Source organism: Salvelinus sp. IW2-2015, unplaced genomic scaffold, assembly GCF_002910315.2.
Source record: "Salvelinus sp. IW2-2015 unplaced genomic scaffold, ASM291031v2 Un_scaffold1464, whole genome shotgun sequence".
Classification (NCBI taxonomy): Eukaryota; Metazoa; Chordata; class Actinopteri; order Salmoniformes; family Salmonidae; genus Salvelinus; species Salvelinus sp. IW2-2015.
Genome location: NW_019942925.1, coordinates 350,318 through 356,842, shown reverse-complemented (window position 1 = coordinate 356,842; position 6,525 = coordinate 350,318). Strand labels below are relative to the sequence as shown.

General features: G+C 42.1%; 1 long non-coding RNA gene across 1 annotated transcript; it reads left to right on the top strand.

Moving 5' to 3' along the window:
* The first annotated feature begins 313 nt into the window (after nucleotides 1-313).
* LOC112070948 (uncharacterized) lies at nucleotides 314-6,056 on the top strand. The gene is made up of 3 exons (XR_002893991.2): nucleotides 314-434; nucleotides 2,709-2,806; nucleotides 5,671-6,056. It is a non-coding gene; the product is annotated as an uncharacterized lncRNA (long non-coding RNA).
* The last annotated feature ends 469 nt before the right edge of the window (nucleotides 6,057-6,525 follow it).

Genomic DNA, 6,525 nt, shown 5'->3' with positions numbered 1-6,525 from the left:
GGTTAGGTTAGGAGCTAGGGTTAGGTTTGGGGTTAGGATAAAGTTTAGGTTTTGGGTTAGGGTTAGGGTTAAGGTTAGGGTTAAGGTTAGGGTTAGGGTAAGAGTACGGGTTAGGATTAGGGTTAGGTTTAGGGTTAGGGGTTAGGGAAAATAGGATTTTGAATGGGACTGAATTGTATGTCCCCACAAGGTTAGCTGTACAAGACTGTGGTGTGTGTGTGTGTGTGTGTGTGTGTGTGTGTGTGTGTGTGTGTGGTGTGTGGTGTGTGTGTGTGTGTGTTGTGTGTGTGTGTGTGTGTGTGTGTTGCAGAGAAACCCCATTGAAGGACAGCAGTGAGTATCCTCTGGTGTACCGTGTGCTTCACGGACCCTGTGAGAAGATCTCCAAGATCTTTATTATGGAGACGGATCTAGGGGAGGAGGTCACACATGACGTAAGCCTGCACTCTCTTTCTCTCTCTCTTTCACACTGTATGTGTATTCTAAGAGGTTGGACCTCCATGTTGTGGTGGCCCTCCAAATACAGACCCATAGCAATATCCCAGTGACATAATCAGTAGTATTTGATCTAATGGAATGCTGACGATAGACTTCCCTGTTAGGACTGTATTAACAATTGGGGCAGTAGCTATTTAATTGCAGACTGTTATTGCAGCTGCTACAGTATTGTTGACCGTGAGTATATCCTTCTGTTCAGCGTAATGTTAGGCTCAAAGGTAAATACTGCTGTTGTTGTTTTTCCTATACAGCTGGGTCATCATAGTTATGTGGCTGCATTGTATTTATCTTCAGCTTAATGGGACTCTGGTGCACTGTGTGGACTTGCAAATACACATGTAGTAGCTCTTTCCTGCAGTCAAATGCCCTAGTGGCCTCATTATTTTTCATAATTTTATAATTAATCAACATTATTTCAAAAACCAGAAACTCTGTTGTTATTATTTCAGAAACTCCGGTGTTTCTATGTCAAGCGGTTTTGTTATATTTCAGTCTTCTGTGATGTAAACTCAGCAAAAAAAGAAACGTCCTCTCACTGTCAACGGCATTTATTTTCAGCAAACTTAACATGTGTAAATATTTGTATGAACATAACAAGATTCAAAAACTGAAACAAACTGAACAAGTTCCAAAGTCATGTGACTAACAGAAATGGAATAATGTGTCCCTGAACAAAGGGAGGTCAAAATCAAAAGTAACAGTCAGTATCTGGTGTGGCCACCAGCTGCATTAAGTACTGCAGTGCATCTCCTCCTCATGGACTGCACACGATTTTTAACATCTCACAGTTCTTGCTGTGAAATGTTACCCCACTCTTCCACCAAGGCACCTGCAAGTTCCCTGACATTTCTGGGGGGAATAGCCTTAGCCCTCACCCTCTGATCCAACAGGTCCCAGATGTGCTCAATGAGATTGAGATCTGGGCTTTTCACTGGCCATGGCAGAACACTGACATTCCTGTCTTGCAGGAAATCACTCACAGAACGAGCAGTATGGCTGGTGGTATTGTCATGCTTGAGGGTCATGTCAGGATGAGCCTGCAGGAAGGGTACCATATGAGGGAGGAGGATGTCTTCCCTGTAACGCACAGTGTTGAGATTGCCTGCAATGACAACAAGCTCAGTCCGATGATGCTATGACACACCGCCCCAGAACATGACGGACCCTCCACCTCCAAATCGCGCTCCAGAGTACAGGCATCGGTGTAACGCTCGTTCCTTCGACGATAAACGCGAATTCGACCGTCACCCCTGGTGAGACAAAACCGCGACTCGTCAGATGAGAGCACTTTTTTACAACAGGCCTACAAGCCCTCAGTCCAGCCTCTCTCAGCCTATTGCGGACAGTCTGAGCACTGATGGAGGGATTGTGCATTCCTGGTGTAACTCGGGCAGTTGTTGTTGCCATCCTGTACCTGTCCCGCAGGTGTGCTGTTCGGATGTTGGTGTTGTTACATGTGGTCTGCCACTGCGAGGACGATCAGCTGTCCGTCCCGTCTCCCAGTAGCGCTGTCTTAGGTGTCTCACAGTACGGACATTGCAATTTATTTTGGTGTTTTTCAGAGTCAGTAGAAAGGCCTCTTTAGTGTCCTAAGTTTTCATAACTGTGACCTTAATTGCCTACCGTCTGTAAGCTGTTAGTGTCTTAACGACCGTTCCACAGGTGCATGTTCATTAATTGTTTATGGGTCATTGAACAAGCATGGGAAACAGTGTTTCAACCCTTTACAATGAAAATCTGTGAAGTTATTTGGATTTTTATGAATTATCTTTGAAAGACCGGGGTCCTGAAAAAAGGACGTTTCTTATTTTGCTGAGTTCATATAAAGTGTAATTTTGGGATGCAAACTCAAAATGTAATACATTTGAACTCTATATCTGACATGGTAGAGGTGTCGTCCTTTTTTTCCCCATAACTATGTGTGTGAGGTGTATACTTTTGTTTCAAACTAGATTTGTTTAAGACTACCAAGGAACACCCTGTGTGACCACTGCAGTAAAACTTTAAAGTGAAACATTTCAGTCACATATTCTTGACAGAACATTTGTACTTTGATAAATGTTTATTTGCAAGTACATAGTGTGCAGGAGTCCAACCATTCTACTCTCGTTTTGGCTTCTTCTACTCACGTGTAATAAAATGATAGGTCTACTTCATGTTATGAGAAAATATTGCAGGTGTTATATGACAATACTTCTGTTTCTCCCCAGGTGGCGCAGTACATTAATTTTGAGATGCCAGTCCTGGATAGCTTTGTAGAGAAACTGAAAGAGGAAGAGGAGAGGGAGATTTCTAAACTGACCAGAAAGTAAGTATGTCACTCTTCACAACACACAAGTTTACTTAAGGGGTTTGGGTGGTTTTTACGTGTTTTACGTGTTTTTAGTGTTCTTGAGCAACATTTCCTCTCGCAAAACAATTCTGAACTGTGCAAAAACTACTGTACAACACAATTTATGTTGTAACTTTCATTCAAAGGAAGTAAACATTGCGGAACGTGACGCAATGGCTAGCTGCAGTATTCAGAACTTGCCTTGGATAATGGGCTGTGCCATTGATACAGTTAGTTTGGTGACAGGAAGATGTCTTGTAAGAGTTGAATGTTCATCTTGTTATTATTGCGCTGCTGTATATTGTTTCTATGGTCTGTCTATGGTTTGTCTTTCAGTGTGTTATTAGTGTGTTATTTCTGTAAACATTGTGCTGAATAGAATGACTTTCACCCACCTGGATTCTTTGATCCACCTCTACGCAGACTACACCATTCTGTATACATCTGGCCCTTCTTTGGACACTGTGATAACAAACCTCTAAACAAGCTTCAACATCATACAACACTCCTTCCGTGGCCTCCAACTGCTCTTAAATGCTAGTAAAACTAAATGCATGCTCTTCAACCGATTGCTGCCCGCACCTGCCCGCCCGACTAGCATCACTACTCTGGACGGTTCTGACTTAGAATATGTGGACAACTATAAATGCCTAGGTGTCTGACTAGACTGTAAACTCTCCTTCCAGACTCATATTAAGCATCTCCAATCCAAAGTCAAATCAAGAATTAGCTTCCTATTTTGCAACAAAGCCTCCTTCACTCATGCTGCCAAACTTACCCTAGTAAAACTGACTATCCTACCAATCTTTGACTTCAGCGATGTCATTTACAAATTAGCCTCCAACACTCTACTCAGCAAATTGGATGCAGTCTATCACAGTGCCAGTCGTTTTGTCACCAAAGCCCCATATACTACCCACCACTGCGACCTGTATGCTCTCGTTGGCTGGTCCTCGCTACATATTCGTTGCCAAACCCATTGGCTCCAGGTCATCTATAAGTCTTTGCTAGGTATAGCTCCGCCTTATCTCAGCTCACTGGTCACCATAGCAACACCCACCCGTAGCACGCGCTCCAGCAGGTGTATTTCACTGGTCATCCCCATAGCCAACACCTCTTTGGCCGCCTTTCCTTCCAGTTCTCTGCTGCCAATGACTGGAACAAATTGCAAAAATCTCTGAAGTTGGAGAATTATATCTCCCTCACCAACTTTAAGCATCAGCTGTCAGAGCAGCTTACCGATCGCTGCAGCTGTACACAGACCATCTGTAAATAGCACATCCAACCAACTACCTATCCAACCAACTACCCCATATTTGTTTTAGTTTTTCTGCTCTTTTTCACACCAGTATTTCTACTTTCACATCCTCATCTGCACATATATCACTCCAGTGTAAATTGCTAAATTGTAATTACTATTTATTGCCTTACCTCCTTACTTCATTTGCACACACTGTACACAGATTTTTCTATTGTGTTATTGACTGTATGTTTGTTTATGTGTAACTCTGTGTTGTTGTTTTTGTCGTACTGCTTTGCTTTTTCTTGGCCAGGTCGCAGTTGTAAATTAGAACTTTTTCTCAACTGGACTACCTGGTTAAATAAAGGTGAAATAAAGAAATACCATTTGGTTTTTTTAAGATGTTCAAACATTCATAGATGACGAACATGGTCAACTAATAATCAGAGTGGTTGTAGAGGGTGCAACAGGTCAGCACCTCAGGAGTAAATGTCAGTTGGCTTTTCATAGCCGAGCATTCAGCGGTTCAGACAGCAGGTGCGGTAGAGAGAGACAAAGAGGGAGAGAGTCAGGCCATCAGACTGCTGAACAGCCATCCTGTAGTTAGTGAGAGTAGTAAGTAGTATGAGACTCACTTACACACAGACACCTTATACACATGCAGTCTCCGTAGACACACACGCATACGCCCATACACAAACACACACAGCCAACGCTGCTGTCCCATGAATAAGACTTTATTCTAATATATTTCACTACTGTACATAATTGCATTTTTGTTTGTTTATACACACTGCATATTTATTATTATTATTATAAACATTTATTGAACCTTTATTTAACTAGGCAAGTCAGTTAAGAACAAATTCTTATTTACAATGGCGGCCTACACCGGCCAAATCCGAATGACGCTGGGCCAATTGTGTCTGTCGCTCTATGGGACTCCCAATCACGGCCGTTTGTGATACAGCCTGGAATTGAACCAGGGTGTCTGTAGTGACGCCTCGAGCACTGAGATGCAGTGCCTTTGACCGCTGCGCCACTCAGGGTCCCATATTTATATACTGTATTCTTATTTATGTACTGGATTATATACCGGATTCCTATTAATATACTGTATTCTTCACATAGCTCATTATAAAATATCTACCACTGTACATAATTGCATTTTTGTCACACTGTTTATACACACCGTGTATTTATATACTGGATTCTTGACATAGCTCACTGTAATATTTATACTGCTGTACATATCGATCTTAGTAGGTATTTTTGGTGTATATTCGCATAGATTGCATTTTGGATAACTGGTACAGTGTTGGGTTTTCAACTGGATTTGTCCTGACATTCGTTATTTCTTGATTCTAGTTTTTGATTATTATTTGTGTACTCATTTGACATTTTTACTGAACTGTAACACAGGAGCTAGTAACACATGCATTTCCCTGCACCCGCTATAACATCTGCTAAACTCTGTACGCAACCAATAAGCTTTTATTTGTAGATGCCTTTAGGAGAATATAAACAGGAAATCAGTTTTTTGTCAAAGTGTAATAAGGCCACGACCATTCACCACCATACCGTGTGTGTGTGTCCATAGGTACAGCGCACTGAAGTCCATGATTCGACAGCAGCTGGAGGGCATCACTGACACTACTGACCGAGTCTGAGTGTGTGTGCGCGCGTGCGTGTTCACAGGACCATTACACTGTTACAGTGAGAGGAAGTCAAGCGGATTGTTTGAGCACTGAGACCTTCCTTCATGTACTACTACAGTTGAACCATAGCATGTATAGCTTTTTCTAGTAATGAAAACTACAGACATGTTGAAAGCCTTCTACAGTAGGGAATGTAATTTAACCAGCAATAAGAATGCAATACTGCCATATCTTGCATCAATGTTTGTCACTTTGCAAATTAACTGTATTCATCGAATTTGTAACTTTTCTACTACTGTATTGTCTATGATTGAATACTTTCCATTGATCTTGTTGTTTACCATTTTTGGTCAAATACTGATTTCTGTGTGTCTTCAAGGTCAAGGTCTTCTAAAACTGAGCATTCTTTGAAAGGCAACATTTCTGTCAAGGCCGACTTCTGATTTAGCCACTGTGACAGATTATGTGAGAGCTACAGGGCGTGCAGGCTTTTTTTCCAGCCCTGCACGTCTAACACACATCTCCAGCACCAGAGTTGGAGACCTAAACTTGTGTTCACATAACTGTGCTACAGGTTTCTGCAGGGTTAGCAGACCTGATCAGCCCATACTGTATTTTACCACACAGATAAAACACACACAAACACACACCTCATTGTTCTCCCACAGAAAGGGGTAGAGTTGTTTCCAGGGTGACTGAAGCAGAGTTAGTATTGTTCTAAGAGTGAGTGACCCTCTCCACCTGTGTGTGTGTGTGTGTGTGTGTGTGTGTGTGTGTGTGTGTGTGTGTGTGTGTGT